This window comes from Artibeus jamaicensis, unplaced genomic scaffold (assembly GCF_021234435.1).
Source record: "Artibeus jamaicensis isolate MK-2021 breed Jamaican fruit bat unplaced genomic scaffold, CSHL_Jam_final scaffold_1964, whole genome shotgun sequence".
Classification (NCBI taxonomy): domain Eukaryota; kingdom Metazoa; phylum Chordata; class Mammalia; order Chiroptera; family Phyllostomidae; genus Artibeus; species Artibeus jamaicensis.
Window position 1 is genome coordinate 48,487,316 of NW_026522030.1, and position 23,139 is coordinate 48,510,454.

Consider the following 23,139-nt stretch of genomic DNA (forward strand, 5'->3'; position numbering starts at 1 on the left):
AGAGAAAAGCCAAGTCTTCTTGTTTTATTCAAAAGTTTTATCCTAACTCTAAGTTGTTCAGCTGGAATGGTCAACATACAAATGTTAAAAGTAAATTAAAATAAGAGTGATATCCCATGACATTTTGGAAAAATTAAATGTCCTTGAAAATAGCATTGTGTTTAATTTGATACCATGATATACTACTAAAAAGATAAAAACAAAGGAGGTCTATATTATTATTGCCAAACAGGTGCAGAATAATTTCACTAAAATTCACACTTTGCTGGGAGGTAATTAGAAAACTTAAGTATGATATTTAAATTAGTTTTGTTAACTGAAAAAGGAAAAAAATACAGAGATGATTTTTATTTGTGAAGATATTCTGTAATGGAGCCAACCTGGAAAATAAATATGTCACAAAATCATATAGAAAATGCGAAAAAGATCATTTTTAACATTGTCTGTCAGGCTTTTCCAATTTTTGCTTTCACACAGCTTTTGCGATTTGACCTTATAAGAAAGACAGTCGGCTTTCGGTTGCTAGCTATGGGCAAACTGCTGGCAAGGCGCTATCAATGTTCCTTTCAAAAATCAACAATGACAGTCTTTCCCTAGCTCATTATCCTGCTCTCCAAAACTAAACCACTTAATACAAATAAAATGTCTTCTCATGTTTAGACCTTTAGAAAACATACATTAGCCATAGACAAGAAATCATCCCCAAGGGAGATGTTTCTGCTTGCTGTATAGATTTTTACCTGCAAAGGAAAAAAAAATGTAATAGCCAATTGGGTGATTTTGATTTCTGTGGAATTTGAGAATGGATGTTGCATTGCTATTTTCTTAGAGCATGATTTATTAAAAAGAACAGAAGTTCTTGAATCAGACTTTGTTCACATTGAAAGACTACTATTTATAAGCTGTGTACCTGAGAGAATTATGAAATATCTCTAAAATGCAGTTGCCTGCCTCATGTGAAAAACCAAGCTTATGTAGCTATCACATAGTATTTTTTAAGTAGTATATATCTAAGTGTAAGCACAGTGCATATAGTAGAATCGAAATTTAGGAAGTAGTTAAAAATGAATTTCCATTATCTTCTTTGCTTGATACTCATAAATCAATGAGTATATATATGTATATATATACATATATACATATATATACAATTATTCTGAAGACATTCAATAAAAAGTTAATCAAATACACATACCTACATACATATGCACATGTGTGCAGCACATGTACACAGACATTCACATGTTGAAGCAGGCAATAGGAAATTGTTAATTTTATCCTCAACTAAGTTAGAAGTGGTTACCAATATGGATATTACAAGCGAGAATAAGGGGCATATTTTTTCTCAGACCCTTATTCAGGATCTTTGGAAACATTCTGCTACCATTAGAATCACACTCCTGATAATGTAAGGCAAAGTTGATGATATTCAGGCTAGGAAATCACTAGCATAGATCAGTGTGACCAGTAGGTAAACAGTCTCTAGAAATGTTAACACACTGAACCATCTAATTCAATGTGAAAAAAAGTAGGACAGTTTAATAAGAACTTGGCTCACTCTACTGTCAGGTATTGTTACCAAACAAGAGGCCCGAGGGAGGGGCAATACAATATTTGGCCCACCTAGGGATGCCCAAAACTGCTACACAACAGGGGCCCCTCCCAAGGACAAAATACTAATATCTTCTGGGCTCTTCTGTCCGCTGCCAATTGGAAAGACATCTCTCAATGCCAGAGACTTGTGAAAAGGAAACAAAATGTTTATTTAATGCTATTTAGGCTTAATGCCACTACTAAAATATCAAAGTCCTTTAGAGTATACACCTATACCCACAAAGCGCTCCCTTCTCCCACTGTCCCAACTCCGGGTACCGTAAATCAGGAAAAGAGCACACGTCTGTGTTGCAGGCCGCTGGAATCATCAGCTGTGTCAGGCAGGATCTCTAGTTAATCCAAAGTACTGTGGCACCCTCTCATGGTCCACTGGCAAGAGTTCTTTGTACCCAGTTCCAGTCAAAGTCTCCCCTGCTTTCCAGGCCACGCAGCCAAAGGAAGCACCCCAAAGCCAAAGCTGCGTGGGCCTCTTCTACCAAAGCTGCAGGGGTTCACACTCCACCAAAAGTGCATTGTCTTTCTTCTTCACCTGGCTTCAGGGACCTCCATTCTGGCAAAGCTGCGTGATTTTCCCTTTCACCTGGGCAGTTATCGCCTCATGTCCTGGAGCCCATCCTTTCCAAGCTCTCACACAGGCCTCCTCACTCAGGGGCTCAGCCCCTAGTTACACGCTGGGTAGAAGCCACTCCCTTCTTCCTGGCTCAAAACTTGGCCACAGCTATTTAACATATCTATGAAACCAGTTAAAGGTCATAGATATGTTAAATAATCATTCCAGAGGTTAGCTGCAAAACTGTTGCTATGCAAAACATCTCTCAATGGCCCTGCTCTATTGGTCCCTTCCCCCCTGGTGGGGGGTAAGGACATCTTATATGTCTCTCCAATATTCCTATACACTTTGAATTCTGGATACCATTCCAAATCTTTTTTGGGGGGCCCCTCTTGGCTGCACCCTGCATCAGTATTGCTAGAAGAATAAATGTTCTTTCCTGAAGTCTAAAGATATAAGTACATTCTTGGCCATGTTCCTTTGCCTTAAATAAAGAGACCTGTGTAGGATATGAAAATGAAAAGCATTATTAAAATTGCAATGTTAGTAATGATTTATAAGGATGAAATAAGTTAGAATAAGAATGCAGAGGCAAGTTAAGATTCTGAATTATTTTTATGTTTCTTGTTAAACTTATGGCAATATACCCAAGAAGCCACAATTATTTAAATATTGCTTACAAACTATTCAGAGTAAAAAAATAGAAGAAAGACAATAGCACAATTTTCTCATTTACTCTGATGAAATTTCAAGTGTATGTGGCATGAAAATGTTGCCGCATGGCTATAGAAGTGAATGAAATTTTTCTTAATTCTAAATATAGATGTTAAACAGAAGAGGATTTTATAAAGATTTTGTAAAATAGGGTAAGCTTACAACTGCTTATATTACTCATGCAAGTAAAATACTGGAAAATGTAACTCTAAACAATGTAAATTTAAGCATATTATAAACATATACTTTATAAAAAATAATTCCTACATTAGTTTTTTTTAATGTAGTCACTAGGACCTAAATATCCTAAAGATTTGATACCCAGAATCTTCAAAATGAGTGGGCTACATTCTGAAAGTAGAGATATTCCTAAATACATCACCCACAAAATTATAACTGAATTAAATATATATTTTTGCCTGAAAGTCTTTTGTTAATATTGAGTGATAATTTTGCATAACCTGAATTATATTTGAATATTTTTGTTATAAATTCCTAAAGCAGCTAGAAGTTCAAATATTTGTATTAATCTTTTATTCTTCTCCTGCTTAAGAAATATTCCACGCATCCTAATGTCTAGATCTTCACAATGTATCTAAGATCTTACCATGTTCATTGCTACCATCCTTGCCCAAGCCACCATCATCTTTTGGCTGAATTCTTCCAAAATTCCAACTGGTATTATTCAGGTTTGATGTAACAACAAACAACTTCACACATTTCAGTGATTTTCAGCAACAAACATTTATTCTAACTCATATTCCATCAGCACTTAGGGATGTCTGTAGCTCTCTTAAGCTCTGTTAAACCTTCCGGGTCTAGCTTGACTTACTGTGGTATGGCTAGTCAAAGGCTTCACATTATTTTTCTCTAATACCAAGGAAAAGGAATAGCTACTATCTGTGGTATGCAGATCTCATGGAAGATGACATAACCTGAGGACAGAGTAAGGGCACTGGTTGGACAAAAATCTGACTATATACATAGTTGCATTTCAAGCTTCTTTTTAAATGTAGTAAAAGTCACATCTGATCACCTTTCATTGACCAAAGTAGGTTTATCACCAAGTCCACAACTAGTGCAATGGGGAAGTATATATTTTACTTATTGGATGAAATTTTAAAAGCAAGTGGTGATCAAATACATATGAACAAGTTCTACATTATTATTCAAAACAGTATATCTGCACTTACCCTTGTTATATTTAAGGGTTTTTCTCCTCAAATGGTATCCAAATGATTCCATTAAAGCAGATGTCAGATTATATCACTCTTCTGCTTAAAATTTCCCAGTGCCCCTTACCTAATTCCTGCAAGTAAACTACAACAAAGTCATTACCATATCCTGCATTATATCTTATTTTTCTTAGTATTACTGCCTTTGCAAAAAAAAGGGGGGGCCTCCTTGCTAGTTTTGAAGCACAGCAGGCACTTCTATCTCTGTGCTATTGTAATTCCCCATATGTTCTCGTGTTTTCTTCCCTTACCTCCTTCGAGTCTTTCTTTAAATATCTTCACAATGAGGGCTTTATTCACTATTTTGTTTCAAATTTTCATCCTCTCCAAGAGTTATCATAGTTCAACTTGTAAGTTTTTTGTTGTCAATTAAAAAATGCTTTTAGGATTGTATGGCCTAATTACTTGTCTAGAGAAAGATGATCAACTCTTAATAGTCTCATGAAGGGTGGTTTCACTGGGTAGTTGTTAGTTCCCCAAAGCTAAACAAACTAGCTTGCGCTTATCAGAGAAAGCTGAACAGATGCTGGGCAAAAGGAGATGCTAGGAAATGCATTCAAGTTATTTTATGCCCAAATTGCTGTAGTTCTTATTTACTGCAAGACAATTTTGGACAAATAAACATTTTCTAAAAATTAGAAATGTAATAAAAATAGAAATTTTCAGAGTCACATTTAAAGTTTTTAAAAATATATTCACAGAAAATAACTAAAGTTTCAATATAACCATGTTTTAAAATATATTTACAAAAAATATCTATGGCCTAAGTGGCTTAAATGATGTAACCATTGCAATGGCACAGAGTGAACAGGACACAGGTTCAGTTCAGCTTTTACATCAGCCCATGACTCTGCTCCACTAGTTTACATGCTCCCTGAGGTGAGACATGCCACACTCCCAGAGAAAGCACTTGAATCTGGCCTCATTCTCCAGAGAGCTGTCAAGTGGGCAGGAGGGGTATAGTCAGTTGGGCTAGTATTACAATGAGCAGGAAAGAGATAAGGAAGATACAGTGGAAGCTCATTCATCTCCGATGAAAAAGCTTCACATAAAGTGAGCACCTTTAGGTTAGATACCAGCACTTTGCTGTAAGAAGGAATGCTTTGGTGTGTTTATGAATCTCTTTTAAACAGCTGAGCTGGTTTGTGTAATTCAGTGGATGAAAATTACTTGTCTTAACGATTAACAAGTCACAATTAATTGGCAAAGATGGCCAATAACTGCTGATTGATATTCCAAAACTCAGTCATCAAAGAGGATGGCTTTATATATTCTTACTTTTGTCCTTATTTCCATCTCCTTTATCATACTATAGTTTCCTTTTAAAGAGCAAGTGCATCCAGCTTTCAGGCTATTTGTACCTTGTCTCTCTGATGGTGTCTTTGGGAACAGCGTTTAAGAGGTTAAGATCTGTTTGCAATTTAAACTAAACTTGAATCCCTATGAACATAAGTGTAGAAACTCTGCATTTGCTCCCTGTTATATTCCAAGCATCTAGCAGAACATACTCAACACATGTAAAAAAGTAATATTTTTAAAGAGAAAACACAATTAACCAAGAAAAGCATATAGTACCACCAACCAGTGCAATAGCTAAACACAGTGCTTAAAGAATACTTTTTGCTAGCTATCCAATAACTTTAGTTCAGAGATCACCCATCAAACTATATACTACAGCACAGTGTTAGCTCAAAGTGTGTACTAAAAAAACCAAAAATATATATTGATTCCTTAAAATAGTAATAGGTGTAGCCAAAATAATGTGTTCCATGGTTGAAATTTTTTCAGGATACTGAGTAAAATTCAATAAAACAGGGAATAAAGAAGAACAAAATGAATGAAGATGAAATAGAAAAGGTAAGTGAACTTGTCCTGCTTTATTCTTAGAAACCTAACTAAAATATCTAAAATAATTTCAGATGAATTGTTACTGCCTAATATATTTTCATGTGTTCCCTACTGTCCAGGTATCATTTATCTTCTAAGTGTCCGCTTTTCTGCATTTAACCAGAAGAATGTGTGAAGTGAATATCACATTCATCATGGCAAGTTCAGGGAGGCACACTTCAATTTTAAGTGTTGCGCATAACCCGCTGCATTCACTGGTGGTGTTCCAAAGTTTGTGTCCACAAAGGGTTTCAAAGGAGAACTCAAACACATACATGTAAAGGAACTTGCTACTGTACTAAGTTATCATGAATGGGACTTACTAACAAAACTAAAAAAAAAAAGAAAAAGAAAGAAATGCAAGCATTTCCATATCACCTCAAAGTGAACACTTAGAGAAAACTAAATTGAAAATTGAGGAGATAATTAGAGAAATGCTGGCAGTGATTGTGTGTGTGTGTGTCTGCTTGTCTGCCCAACCAAAACAAAGCATCCTGTATCTTCTCAAGTTTAAAATTAAAATAATTTATTATAAAAGCAGGTGTTTACAATAAAAAGAAACCCTTCCTTATACTCTGGCCAAGCTCTGCAATACAAGGCCATCATTCTAATGAGAATAGATATAAACATACCTGTGAATTCTGAAAGAATATCTGAGTTATTGACTTGAAATTTATTGTGCATCCTGTAGTCTTGCTCAATAACTGTGTTTTGTTAACGCTGTCTGCTGAGCCCTGATGACTCCTGGTAACTGGAATATGCTGTTAACTGAACTGTTGGAAGTACTAGTGCTTGCAGCTAATGCATTCTCAGAGCCGCACAGTATGGACACAGCGGGTGTAAAGTAAAAGCAATAATAAAAAATTGAACAGACCTTAAGTGCTATGATTATGACTGTAGGCCAGTTTTTATCATCCCTTTTGAGAGTCTGCTTAAATTTCCTACATTTAGTAATAATGATAGCAATATTAACTTCATATTTTCTTCTTTAGTGATAGGAACAACATACCATATTTTTTAAAGCAAGTAATATCTGAAAGAACTATCCCAGAGAGGGTAGACTGTCACTAATATAGGAGGAGAATTTCAAGAATGTCTTTTTTCTGATCCAAATATCACTTTCCTAACAATTTCTGGAAGTAGCTATCTATCCACTTTTAAAGTCAAGATATTTTTCAGAGCCTGCTTTGGAAAAATAAAAATTTCTCTGTTATTCCTTTTCCCACTTTGTTTTCTTCCTTTTCATCTTACCACATTGCAATAAAGAATAAAAGCTATTATAATCCTTATAGGTGCTTTTCTTTCTTAGCTTTAATTTAGAAATATTAAATATCTATATTTATTCTAAAAATTTATGAAAGAAATTATCTGAAAATACTGAGAAGATTGTCTCAAATAATCTAATGACTGACTAGCAAATTTCCATATAGTAGTAGCTGAGACTTTTGCAACAATTTTTCCCCAAGGACCTCGTACCCATTGGGCACTTTCACATCCTTGACAGTTAAAAGCTTGTTTCAGGGTGAGAAATTATGGTTGGCAGAAAGCTTTACAATGATGATTGGAGAGTAGAATGATGATATCAAATTCTAATTCTATTAATATACAAGATAGTGTTTTGAGATTAGAATAAATTTATCTATATCTCTACCTAGGTTAATGAAGATATTTATTTAGACAAATAGAGAAAGAAATGCATGGAGATATGCCACCTGGGAACAGAGTACAAAGGTGGTTTATTTGAATTAAATTATTCTAATAATATATGTCTTAATTATATTTTCTGTAATCTGTTAATTACAGAAAACCATATCATTTTTACATGTTAATGTTAAAGACTATGTCTCCATTAGTAATGTATGAGATTAAAATGTTTAAAAATGTAGAAAATGCAAATCCAATATGCAGCTGAAGTCTTTTATGAAAAAAATATTGACACAGATATACAGTCATATCACTATATAATCATTATGTACATTTTCTTTTTCACACACCTTGCACCTGACCCATTAGGATATTTAAAATGTATCTTTAAAATATATTCAGAACTGAGTTATTTCTCACCCCCCTAATACTATTACTGTGGTCCTAATTGCCACATAACAGTCTCTACCATGATTTCTCGGTTGGACTACTGCCACAGCCTCCTGATTGATCACTACTTTCGCACCACATTGATTTAACAGAGCATCCACAGTAATGCTATTAGACCTCGTCAGTTTTGACCTCAAAACAGTCTATTGGCTCCTGTCTGATTCAAAATGGAGGATGCATCTTTACAATGCACCCCAAGACTCTACATAGATACCATTTCTTATTATCCATTCTTTTCAAATATGCCAGTCACATTCTTACCTCAAGACTTGCATACTTGTTATTTGTTCTTTCTAGAGTGTCTTCTTTTGATAATAATTTTACTGGCTTTCTTTAGGCTGTTTCTCCCATATCATTATCCAAGTTTAACTTCCCATGCCTGCCCTATTTAAAAATCTACCCCTTCACTACTTCCTAATTATTTTCTTTATTTTCATTTTCCTGAACACTAATAAGAGCTATTGTATTGTTTATCACTTATATCCCAATACAGAATGTGAACAATGTATTGTTATGTTTTGTTCATGGTTTTATTCCAGGGTCTAGTTTAGCATGACTCAGAAAGTAGATGCTCAATAATTATACATTTGCTATTTATCCTACATATGGAAAATATTTTTTTGTAAATCTTGGATTGTTAGAGATATAGAATCCTAGATGTCCCTTCTTCCAACATTATTATTTTATGAAGAGAATATGCATGTTAATGGTCTTTCCCAAAATTGATGCTTAATTAAAGACAGAACTTGGAGTAGAAATTCAGATTTTTATTTGTTTTTTTTTGAAATGATTCTATTTCTTATGTATCACTAATACCAATATACGAGTTATACATTTTAAAGAGTGAAATATGTATTATGAATTGTTTAAAGAACAAAATTAGTTCAATAAAAATTAGCACATTAAAGGGACACTCCTAAGAGATTGTGAAATCTCAGTTGTTGATACATTAAAGTTAGCTATAATTAGAACAGAAATGATCTAGAGATCATAGAATATCATAAGTCAGTTATGAATTAGAAACATTAAAATGTGAATGGAAAAATGTACATTAAAAGCACACATGTGCTGGGGAAAACCTATAGTTCTAAAATGATCATCTAATTATACTCAAACCCATATTAGAATAATATCTTCAATTCTGAGCTCAGAAGCAAAATGGAGATGTGATTGTATTGAAGTGCGTTCAGTTGAGAGCTACAAAGATAATTAGGTACTGAAAAATTTGGCCTCTAAGGATAGGTTAGAATAACTTGGATTACTGATACTGAATCAAAGGTGGCTGAGGGGATATTGGATAATAGTTACCAAATATGAAGACAGTTACAGTTTAAAGAAAAGGAGCCATCTGCCAATTCCTCCACTGGGGATTAAGAAAGGAGTTGATGATATTTCTCTGCCACATACTGTTACTAGGTTAATTGTAATAAAATTTTTCTTTATATAGAAGAAATATTAGATGGGAAGATGTTACTGAGAAAAGTATTTTCATCTAGCAGCCTAAAATTGCCTCTCATTGTTTAAGATTGATTAAATCTGCCTTTTGATGTGGGTATGGATAAAATAACAAAGCAGGTCCTCTCCCGGCCATTCCATGTCTGGTTCTGGTTCTCCTTAATTGTTTCAATTATTCTTGAAATACTGTTTGATTATAACTTAACTGTGATTTAATTTTATACAGATATCTTGGTCACTCTCTTCAGTAATCAAATTCAGTATCACTGAATAATGTTTAGCCTAATATGTTATGAAATTCTCATAATCACTAATACATGAAAGCTATTTATTAGTAGCTAGGCTTTTGAAATGTCTTCTTACATTTCTTTATTTCCATCCCCAGTGGAAGTTCTCCCTACTAAATTGGCTCCTACATTCTTGTGGAGGAATTAATTTTTTCTTCTAGCAAAGATCTGATGATGATAATAATATTTTTTTGGTAAAAAATCAACTGCATATTAACTCTGCCTATCTCTGTTGTTAGGGGCAGGAAGACTCTACTTATTTCCTGCACTTTAATCTTGGCAGAATACATCACATTATATTGATTATAATTTCTTTTGATAAATTGTCCTGAAAGTTATATAGACTTGCTTATTTTCAAAAAATTCCACAGAGTGTATTTTGAAAGGGCAGAATTTAATCCACGTCATCATTGACCATTTCCTATTCCCTGTGTTCTCAGGCACCTGATCTACACTTTAAAACATACAGATGAGTATGTTCCCACAGGGACAGCTCTGACTCTGACCTGAATGATTACTAGTCCTTCAGGAATGAGTGTCATTGACAATATCCTCTAACTCTCTGCTATTTGCATTGCCCTAAATATAGTGATTATCTAGGCATCCTACCTGGAGTTGGGAATAAATAGCCCATCAATAAGTTTTATGAAGATCTTCCCAGCAATAACAGATTGTTTTTTTAAATAAAAAATTCATTTAATTGTTGTTCAAGTACAGTTTTCTTTAAAGACTCCTCCAATTGTCCCTTTCCAAAAGATACTACATTTTTTTCATGGCTTCCTAACAAAGGAAAATGCCTAAAATAATTTTATTTTCAGTATTGAGATATTTTATTTAAAAAATTAAGGTAGATATTGCTACCAAAATTACATAGACAGTGTATTTTCATTATATAAAATAAGGACAATAAAATGGTTTAAAAATTATTCACAATTTTATTAGTTGCAGATAACTAAAAATGTGAGATTTACCTATTGAGAGAGAATAATTATATAATATTAATATCATTGAAAATAAATAGTTATTAAAAGTTCATTCTAACCAAAATGAGATTATTCAAATAATCTTTATAATTTATTATCTCCTATATTTAATAAACATCTTTCCATGTCAGTGAGCCCCAATTTAGTCTGTTTTAACAGCCACATACTATTCAATTGTTTTTGATGTATGGGTGTGCGGGTTTTTCATTGATCAAGGGTCTCTGACCAAGCATAGAGCCTGGGCCTAAATCTAGCCCACACAGCATTTACCCTACTCTGTAACCATCTATGCTTCTTGCCCAGAGAATTTTGGGTGAATTTTATAATTAACAGGAATTATCTATGGGTAGCCATGGTCCTATAGTTTTATATCAAATGTTTCACCAGTGCATAGTTTAAAATATCAAATATCTCTGCAAAACCTATGAACAAATGTAGCAAAATCTCTGCCTCAAACCTTACCACCCTGCATGTTTGATGCTTAGTAGCAACACCTTCCATTTCTTTAGCTATTTCTTCTGGAATTTACATCTACATTTATCAATAAGATACTTATTTTCCATGTGCTAATATTTCAGATTCAGATGTCATCCACTGAATTTCTACCACAAAAAATGAGAGTTTACTTTTTCTACTGCCCACCACACAACTGTCACCATGCCAAATGAACACATACACAAACCCAGTGATGCCCTCAAAGTACTCAAATATTTTGCTAGATCAATATTTAAGATCTATGTTATGATTACATGCATTGTATTCATTATTGTGATATTTTACATTTCTAATTTATTTTTCATATAACTTTTTAATTACATTTAATGATGATTTTATGTATCTATATGTAGTTAAATGTTACTCATTATTAATTCAACCCATAACTCTCCTCCAGAATATTCACCATAATTTCATTATGTTCACACATCTTTTACTGGTTCAATTTTTTTCTTAAATAAATACTTCTTGAAGCTCTCTCCACCTCTTCCTCATTCTAAAGTTTTTTGTTTTGTTTTTAACACTGCAGGTATTTTTTTCCTATTGGGATCTCCATTTAGCCTCATCACAGGGGTTACTATCAACTCCTTTCTGAATTGGATTTCTAATTTTCCTAATTTTCATTTTTCTTATTCTTGACTTACGGCTATGATTATAATGAGTCATGTATTATACAAGGTCATTGAAATTAAATGAAAACAAGTAAATTTTTGAGGGCTTAGATACCTATAAATAAAATAACAATGACAGCTAGGACTTATTTAAAATTCCTTAAATGCCACAGACAGCTCTTTGAATTCGTACTTATTTACTTATTTAGTACTCAAAACAACCCTGTAAGAGAGTTGATTCATGCTTCCTGAAAGAAAGAAAGATTTAAGATCTAAATTTAAACCCCAGCTCATGGAGAGGGTTGCTACATCAGCATAAAAATGCTTAAAATCATGCTTTAGAATCCATGTCTTAATCCCTATACTGGATGACCACTCAGTAATACTATTCTACCACCCCATGTGACGAACAACTAGACTTGATACAGAATTCAGGCTGGTAATGACCCTGATACATTTCTTTTCTTCATTTTCTCTGCAATCCCTTTGTATTTTTGACTGTTACCCCTTTCTATTATTTAGATGTGGGATATCTTATTAGAGTCATCTAATGTCCTTTTTTTTTTCTCAGGCATTTTCTATTTTTGCTCTGGGAGATTTAAAAACTTTGTTTTCCAACATTTTATTGTAATTTTATTTTGTTTTATTTTTTTAATATTTATTTATTTTTAGAGAGGGGGAAGGGAGAAAGACAGAGAGGGAGAGAAACATCAATGTATGGTTTCCTCTTGTGCGTCCCTTACTGGGGATCTGGCCCACAACCCAGGCATGTGCCCTAGACTGGGAATTGAACCACAACCTTTTGATTCACAGGCTGGTGCTCAATCCACTGAGCCACACCAACCAGGGCTCCTTTTCTTCATATGCCGCTTTAAGAGGGGATGGCCAGCACCATTCTGACCTATTCCACTAAATCAACTGTCTTAATAATATTTACCAAATTGTGGACATCTTCCTTGTCCTCTTTCTTCCTTCTTGCACATATGAAAAAAGTTGATCATTCTATAAAAATTTTGATTCATATGAAGATAAGAAAATTTAAGATAATTAAAAAACTGAAAGTTGTATGTAAAGATTCTTGCTAGCCCTATCTCAATCACACGGGCACAATATAAAAGAAGAAAGAATGTGAAGAAATCATGGACCTATTATTTTATGCCTGTCTTTCTCCCAGTCCGCACACATACTTCAGTTTTGAAAATACTGTCATCTACAGGGCTCATCTTTAGGATATATCTGTATATCCATGCATTATTTGTTTATGTGAAATAGTTCACTTTAAATACTTGAAAATCTTTCTGTCTCTTCTGGCCCTTACAGGGTTTTTTCCCCCCCTTTCTTCATAAAATTACAGTAAGTTTGCTTTTTCTTCATCAAAATGTGGATTTTCTTTCTTTCAGAATTTACCTATAGCTTCTGATATCTGTGTAACTCTAAGCTTCACAAATTTCCAAAGGTGCAAACAATTCTTTATCCCTTTGATAGCAGTTCTATAGCATGCATAATGCCTATTGCATACCACAGAGGTGAAGGATAAATGTAATCAATAAAATAATTTTCCACACTTTCTCTACAATATGGAGAGATGTAATCTGGTAATGCAGAAAGTGTTAAGACTGCCAACGTTGTTCCTCATCTTCAACTTCAGTGCCAGATGTTTATTTTGACATGGTCTGTTCCTTTGTACCCAGTAGAATTTAACATCATTTTGAATATTGATAAGTGTTGTTGCTCACATAAAATAATCAGAAGAAAAGGAAAAATTCTGAACACATGTGTATTAATTTCAGAGAAAGGGCAGTATAAGCCAGAGGTAGCAGAAAAATATGTGAGAGAAAAACAGGCAGAGAAATTATCATCAAACTGACAGAAGCAAGTTTTAGAGCAGAAATGCAGTCAAGACATGGTGGGGTTGAGGTGGGGCACAGAAGATGACTGGCTAATGCACAAGTCAAATGAGCACATGGTTTAGAACAGGAAACATTGAGGTTATACAGAAAGAACCGGTTATGACCATGTTTTTCTTTTAAGCCAAATAATTGTTTCATTAGGTATTTTATTTTATTACTATCTAGCTCTGCTTCATCAACCTACTCAGTAGAGAAAGCAAAACTGGACAGTCAAGGCTTGTGAAGACATGTAGGAATTTTCTTTTACAAAACAAGCTGTCGTTACATTTGCTAAATATTGCTTTGATAGCACTGAACTATTTATTTATTTATTCTTTTTTGAATTTTTGGGGGTGACAGATGAGTAGGTAAAAAAGCTGTGGTTATTTACACAATGCAATACTACTCAGCCAGAAGAAGAATGGAATTTTACTTTTTGTGACAGCATGGATGGACCTAGAGAGTATTATGATGAATAAAATAAGCCAGGCATTAAAAGACAAGTTCACTTATATATAAAATCTAATAAACAAAATTAACAAACAAAATAGAAACAGATTCATAGATACAGAGAAAAGACTGACAGCTGTCAGAGGGGATGGTGTTTGGGGGCTGGGTGAAAAAGATACGGGCTTAAACAAAAATATAATAAATTTATAAACAGAGAAAAAGGGGGTGGTGGGAAATAGAGGAGGCTAAAGAGGGAGAGTGAATGGTGATGGAAGAAGACTTGACTTTGGTTGGTGTGCACAATACAGTATAGAGATAATGACAGTGTTTCAAATGAGCATTTGAGCCTATTAAAATTGGCTGTTAAATAAATGACCATATTGTATAAAACATTGTTATTCTTTTTATTTTGTTTCAGAAAATGGTATTAAATACTAAAAACTTCTTTAAAATTGCCAGAACTGAAATTTCAAAATTTTAATAGTATGAGATGTAAGTATAACAGTAAGTTTCACTGCTAGGACTAAACCTAAAACACAGATATGGTTTCTGTATTTTGAGAGACTATTTGTCTTACATGTATCTAGGCCGTACCTCTTGAAAAGTTGGACTTAGAGAGGGACCTACCTATCTAAGAGGTAAATAAGCTTTCTAATCATATTGATTAGAAGCATCTATTTAGAAATCACTTGAAACAATAGCATTTGCCAAGTTTCCTCTGCTAAATGTAGGATTTTAAAAAATGTACTAGCCATGTCCACGTGGAGAATTTTGTAGGTACATACAAGGTGGAAAAATTCCCATCTTTCTATACAGCAGGCCATTTCTTCTGAATACAAACCAGATCTAGCCCCTCACTCACTACAGCTCCTGGGAAATGGCAAAGTGCACAGACAGTTGTAAAGTGTTTTTTATTTTAAGAATTGGAAACTATAAATAACAATCTCTAATAATAGCTTTTCTTTTCATGTTATATTCAGAGTCAGTACTTATATTTGAAATGCCTTTTAAGTTTATGTTTTAGTAGAAATGTGCCAGATATCATGAAATATTCAATTTGACAGTAGAAGCTGTGCTGTGCTTTTTTACTTTTGTATCTCTATATTTATGTTATTAAATACACACTTTTGAATGATTAAAGGGTGAATAAATAAATCAATACATTCTAAAAAAATATATACTTAGTCAAAACACAAAGTACTCTAATCCAACCACAAATACAGCAATCGTATTTACTGTGTATGGATCTACTTTTAGTATATGTAATTTTTGCCTAAACTTTTCTACTAGTGTGATAATCTAAAAGATTTGAAGTTTAAAGATATTCATGATTTTCAAATGCATTTTTGATGTTTTAAATGCAATAAAAAGTATTTCCTTTAAATTTTTACTTTATTTGAACATATTTAATACTTTGAATATTAAATATTTGACAAACAAATCTATTAAATTATTATGACTCAATATCTTTTCAACTTAAGGCCAAAAGACTTACAAACACAAAGCTGCTCATGAGGCCAATGGTTCCCAAAAGAGCAGGTTAAAAATCCAAATTGTTAAGCACCTCCCTCAGAAATTTTGGTTCAGGGTATCTAGAATACTGTTCCTTCCCAAGAATACAGATTACTTTCTGGAGTAGGTAGCAACTGACCTAATTATAAGACACTGTGGTAGAGTATTCATCACACGATAGCAGATTCTGTGTCATAAATCGGTCTTCCCAAGAGCTGAGCTGAGATTAGGATTCAAGTGAAAGCAGTTTATTTGGGAAATCCTGATTACACCAGTAGAGAAGAGAAGCAATGCAATATGGAGAAGGAATAAGAGCTGATAAAGGGTGGACTACTAGATGGTGGCCAACAGAACCCTCATCCCGATTATCTTCCTTACAGGGGAAAGCAACTGGGGTATTTTATACACTAACTCCAGAAGGTCATTGATAAAAATGGCTCTGAAGGGTTGTTGAGTTTTCACCACTTTCTGCCTGCCCAGGGAGGAGGGTAGCTGGATTTTGCAGTTCTGGCACAAGTGATCTTCAGCACAGATGCAGAATGGCAGGTGGGAATCACACAGAGTGCCTCGTAATAATGTCTGATCATCACGGACCAGGCACTGACAGTGTCTACCACAGACTGATTCTTTATGTTTTATACCTCTCTCTTTACTGCCTGGAATATAGTAGGAAATAAATATTTTCAAATAAACAACCAATAAATGAATGAAAGATGAAAGACACACAGCTAGTAAGTAATTTGCATTATGTCAAAATAAAACTGGATGAGTGATTAAGGCAAAAGGCTAAATTCTGATAGCCGTGGAATTTAGGGTACTGACATTTAAAGAATTTTCCCCCTCATGTGATTTGTTATTATCTTACTGGGCAGAACAGGATTTCTTCTCTATACTGGCACCTCCTCCTGTCACCCACCCTCTTTAAAAAAGTCCCTTCGGGAATATTTTCTCTAGAATTATTCTTAAGAGGAAGATGCAACAGAATGTAATGGAAGCAAGGGGAGGGAGGGAGGGATGGCTTGGGTGGGGGGAAATGGTGGGGGATAAATGCAGACAACTGTATTTGAACAACAATAAAATAATTTAAGAAATAAAACATAATTTATATACCAAACTTCAAAAAATCAGTGGAAAGCTTTATGTTAAAAGACACATGATGACTCCTGATGTATACCCTTCTGATTAAATATTAATCCACTTTATCTAATTATTTTCATGGTTTTAAAATACACATTGTTTTAAGTCATCACAAAAGCAAATAGGGAAGTATAAAGGAATATTTTTTTAAATACAAATTATTTTAAATGCACATGGAACATTTTTTTAAATATTTTATTTATTTATTTTTTGAGAGGGGAAGGGAAGGAGAAAGAGTGGGAGAGAAATATCAATGTATGGTTGCCTCTCATGCGTCCCCTGCTGGGAACTGGCCTGCAACCCAGGCATGTGCCCTGACTGGGAATCGAACCGCGATACTCTGGTTCGCAGGCCCGGGCTCAATCCACTGAGCTACGCCAGCCAGGGCCAGGAATATTTTATTCTCAGACTCACCTCAGGTAAGTTTATTTCCAATTGGCAGATGTCTCTTCTAATGACATCTTGTCAATATTCATATGCTCACACTTTATTACACACACAGACACACACATGTGTATCCCTGATGAAGACACATGACATCAAATTCCTTGAAGGTGTTGATTTAAATAGACAATGGGATGGCTTCCAGATTCTCTGTCTTATTTATGTGTTTCAGATTTCCGATTTATACCTAAACAAATGAAGGTCAGAAATCTCGGAGGCTACAAATACTAAATGTCCCAAATAGCCGTCTCACATCCTACTTGTAATTCGAGGTGGGGAGGAATGTATAGCAAGCAATTAAGTAGCCCTAAATTAGTTGTCTCCCAAACACATCAGTTTTTTAATGAAATGCATGGGTTCAATCTCAAAGCCTCACAAATACCAACAAGGTAATGCTGAGGTGCCAATTAGTCGAGCTGCATATATGTTCATGGCAAACAGAAAAAGGAGAAGTCAACTCTATGAACAGGACAATACATGCCATGCCTAACGTCACTGAAACTAAATGCTCCTGCATGCACAAGTTCACCTTCATGCAAACATACACACACACACATAGAAGTCTTATGTAGGCTAAATAATACTTTGCTATAATCAAATTGCAGCCTTAACTTTGTGTAAAGTGTTCTCTCCCTTAAACAGTGCACTCACATAGTTTTAACTTGATATTATGCCCTTAAATTGATGTAATTCAGTCATTTTGAATTTTCTGCTTATTGTCCATTCTATATCATATAGTTAAATATATTCTTGCCACATGTCAAAAAGCTTTAAGAAGTATACATTCAGAAAAAAATCTGGAGCTGTAAAACTGCTCACAAAAATTACTTATAGTTTAAATACTATACAGTGAAATGCACAGTACATTATGGAACCTATGGCCAAATCACAGGGTAAGAAAAAATACCATGAATTCTCCAGAGTATAGTGAGGCTCATTTACAAAGCAGCATACGTGACAGTGAGCACCCAAAGGACATTACGTAGGCATATATTGGAATAAATATTATGCATGGATTTAATAAAACTTTAGCACCTCTTTCTTAGCCTTGCGATCTTTACAAGTTGTTTTAAACTGTTTTGCACAACTGTTGTGACTATCAGTAGACATTTTATTTAAAGCATTTAGTAAAATGCATGACACATCAGCAGTGCTCAATACATGTTGTTTTCTGTTATTTTATTATTAACATTGTTATTATACCTGCCCAAAACCAGTAGAACCAAACATAGAGACAATATTCAAAGTGCACTTAACAAAATATAAAAAAATAATAATAGTTGACATTCATTCAAGTAACAAAATGTTCTAAGAACTCTACAAACTACATAAATTTACTTAATCCTCTCGGCAATCCTATTCCATTTCTAATAATACAGATGAAGAACTGTTAAGACAAAGCATCTTGCTCAAGGGCACACAGATCAGAATGGCAGAGCTGCACTTAAACTCAGGGAGTCTAGTGTTAGATACAAGCCCTTCGTTAATATCCCACACTGTCTCTTCATAACAAAAGTAACCATTCAAATAGAACCAGTGTCATGTAGGGCAGATAGAAGAGGAATGGATGAAAAAATTTCAAAAATATATGTATTTCCCTTAGTAATATTTGGCTCATGGCTTTTACCTATAAAAAGGAAAGAGAAATTAAAAATTAAATACTCAAATTTTGCTATGTGAGAGGTATAAGGGCTGTATTAATGAGGGTGTGGCTAACTTTCAGCTAAATAATCTGTAGTTACCTGTGTAGAGTTTTCATACTATTGCCCATGTCTGTCATTACAATTAAACTTTCTTTGTCTTATTTTGATTTACTATAAAAATAAAACAAATATGTACAGCACATCTGTATCACATCATGTATGCATAATATCATATATAATAAATATAACTTGTGAAGTTTTAGAAATTCATTCCAGTGTTATCTACTACATCGCACAATACCTGACAATCACAATTATGATTCTGACTCTCCACTGGAGGAGTGGTGTGTCTATTCCTTATTTATAAAACTGCATATTAACTCCTTCACCGTAGGGTGCATTTATATTTGTGTGTGTGTATTTCCCTATGCTTATCTGCTATTCTTTGTCCTTAATACCCTCTTCTAATTACTCACACAAAATAAACAAGCACACATGGAACTCAACAACAACAAAAAAACATGGGGAACATTTTTTGTTGCTTTTATTTATAGTATGCAATTGCACTTCAGATCCATATAGTTAAACCAGTTTCCTAATGAGTCTTTATTATAAAAGCACAGAAAAACTTACATTATGTAGATAATATTTACTCAATTTTATTATATTTTCTAACAACCACAATGAATAAATTATTAAGAAATATATTTTCCTGCAGCTTCAACACAGGTCTCAGCTTCCCACTGTCCTCCCTGAACATAAGCTTCAGCACACCCTTCAGCTTCTCCACAAGCTACCGGACCCTGGGTTCCATGAAGTTGCCAAACTACTGGGTATGGCTCACAGCAGTGCAGCCAGAATCTATGCAGGCATGGGGGGCTCAGGCTCCCAGATCTCCATGTCCCACTCCACCACCGTGTGGGGCAGCTGAGAATCTGGGGATCTAGCTACATGGATAGCTGGGGATCTGGTGGGCACAGGGGGCATCCAAGCAAGAAGGAGACTATGCAATGCCTGAATGATTACCTGGCCTCCTATCTGGAGAGGGTGAGAAGCCTGGAAGCTGATAATCGGAGACTGGAGATCAAAATCCAGAATGCTTAGAAAAGAAGGGACCCCAGGTCAGGGACTGGGGCATTATTTCAAGACCACTGAGGACTAGAGGGCTCAGATCTTTGCAAATTCTTTGGACAATGCCCTCATCATTGTGCAGATTGACAATGCCTGTCCTGCTGCTGATAATTTTGGAGTGAAGTATGAGATGGAGCTGGCCATGTGCCAGTCTGTGGAGAATGACATCAATGGGCTATGAAAGGTCATTGATGACACCAATATCACTTAGGTGAAGCTGGAAACAGATATCGAAGCTCTCAAGGAGAAGCTGCTCTTCATAAGGAAGAACCACCAGGAGGAAGTAACCATTCTACAAATCCAGATTGCCAATTCTGAGTTGACTGTGGAGTTGGATGCCCCCAAAACTCAGGACCTTGGCCAAATCATGGCAGACAACAGAGCCCAGTATGATGAGCTAGTTCAAAAGAACTGAGAGGATCAGGACAAGTAATGGTCCCATCAGATTGAAGAGAGCCCCACAGTGGTCACCTCACAGACCACTGAGATAGGCACTGCTGAGATAAGACTCACAGAGCTGAGATGTACAGTCCAGTCACTGGAGGCTGACTTGGACTCAATGAGGAATCTGAAGGTCAGTTTGGAGAATAGCCTGAGGGAGGTGGAGATGTGCTATGCAGATGGAAAACTCAATGGGATCCTGCTCCACCTGGAGTCAGAGCTGGCCCAGACCCAGGCAGAGGGGCAGCACCAGGCACAAGAGTATGAGGCCGTGCTGAACATCAAGGTCAAGCTTAGAATGCCACCTACCACAGCCTACTGGAAGAAGGGGAGAACTTCAATCTTGTTGATGCCCTGGACAAGAGCCCCTCTTTACAAACCATCCAAAATACCAGAACTGGCAGAATTGTAGACAGCAGAGTAGTTTCTGAGGTCAAGGACACCAAAACTTTGAGGCATTAAAGGCAGCAGAAGTGGGGCATCGCTTGGCAGGACAGAAGGCCCATGAAAAGTTCATTAAAAGATTAAAAAAAAAGAAATACATTTTTCTCAGACTTTGAAATTCGATCATACAACACCTTAGTCACCTGACTAAAGGTGTTTAGCAAATCTGGGGCTGAAACACAACACAGACCAAGCTGTCAGATTCCTGGCCTACTTCTCATCTTCCTGGGGCAACAAGCTGAAAGCAGTAATGATATGCATTACCAGGCCCACTCCATGAATGCGTAAAGCAAAAGATGCTCTTGTGGGGCCTTACGCCTTTCCAGGCAGTTTTATCCATGCTAAAATGAGCAACAAAAGGAACCTGGGTCCTGGTCCCATGGGGGCTATGCTTTCTGATGTTTCCTTTAGAAAGCAGCTCTGCATTCAACTCCCCATAGCAACATTATCATGAATGCGATTTTATGTGGAAAAATTACCACTATATTTCAGCTATATTGTGGGTTAAATAGGCTTTTGTGAGCTGCACTGCAGATATTATCACCTCATATATTGTTGCTCTAGAAAAATGAAATCTAAGCTAAAATTGAAAAAAAAATGGTCAACAAGGAAAATATATCCTAGAAAAGTCCTTTTAATTCTTCAGAACTAAAATTTTAACTATAACTGCTTTGGGTCAGAAATGAATGTTTTCTTGCCTTAAATGTTCCATATGGATATTAATCTCCATAACTTATCTATTAATATATCATTCTCAATATATTAGACAGAAATAGAAAATTGCTAACACTTGAGTATTTTGTACCTATAAAATGGGCAATTTCACATAGTATAATTTAATACACAAATAGAAGCAACTTAACTCTCTATTTATTACTACAAGTCTAAACATATCTAGTCGTATTGCACTACTTTGAACATTTTGCTTAATTTTATTTTCATTCAACTAATATTTATTTAGCATCTATTTGTGGGGGCAACTTTGCCGCAAGTCCCCGCATCCACCACGGATGAAAGTAACACTACCAAGACATGATCTGCTTGGGGAGGAGAGATGGCCAATCTCTCAGAGAAGAAAAGCCTAGAGCTCCTTCCTCAATGGCTTTTTATTGGGTTGTAACACACAGGAATACAGGGTGGCAAGGATCAAACAGTAGATAACATTTCAAAGAAATCTGAGGGCTTACTATGAGTCAGTGTCTGTCAGGAAAGGAGGTTGCAGAAACTTTGGGAGACATACTCATTTTCTGTTTGGACCCTTATCATATGAATGAAAGCACTCTTAGCAAAGCAGGCTACACAGGACTTTTAGGAATTCTTTCTTATGCCCAATCACCCTGGATCCTGCTCTAGCCAGCAAGAGGCTGTACAGCCATCCCCCAACAAAAGTTTTCAGGCTTAAAAGGGTTAGTTAGAGCCAGGAAGTGCTTCTCCCAGAGGACATGGGGACTCGGGCTATGTCAGAACAGCTGGGGGGCAAGGGTCCATCACTCCCTTTTTATTGCAGCCCCCCAGTCCTTCCATGATGGCCTCCCAAGTGATCATGTCTGGCTCAGGTTGCCCCTCCTTTAAGGAGTCTTACCTGTCATCGACTATCCAACTATGCACTGGGGGCAGGGGATGAAGCCAGAGACAAGCTTTGTCTCCTTAGTGGCCTGAATTCCGGAGGTCACTCACTCATCCTTAGCCATGGGAGGCAGTTAAAATTCCTGAAACCAGGCAGAGTGGTTCCCAACATCTATTATGTTGCAGGAACATACCTTTTGTTGCATAAAGCAAATACACATTTATGTTAGATTTGTAAAATACAGAAAGACATGAATAATAAATCACATTATAGCTGAAGAAATATTACTGCTAGTGTTGTATTTTTTCTTGTTTAGAAATGTATATGTATTTAAAATTATATCTTGATAAATATTCATTTATTTTTATTTATATTACATTTTTCCTGTGTCACAAACTACTGTTAGCATACACGATTTTCAGTTACTTATACCAACCCATGGTTATATAAAACAATCTAATTCTACTCCTGCTTTGGGATAGTTGGCCATTTTTAATTTCTCTATGCAACATTATAAAATGAATATGCATATAAATGTTGTATGCATCTCTGCTTC

General features: G+C 35.3%; 1 pseudogene; it reads left to right on the plus strand.

The window, feature by feature from the left end:
- Positions 1 to 5,946: 5,946 nt before the first annotated feature.
- LOC119049388 (keratin, type I cytoskeletal 18-like) lies at positions 5,947 to 21,034 on the plus strand (annotated as a pseudogene).
- The last annotated feature ends 2,105 nt before the right edge of the window (positions 21,035 to 23,139 follow it).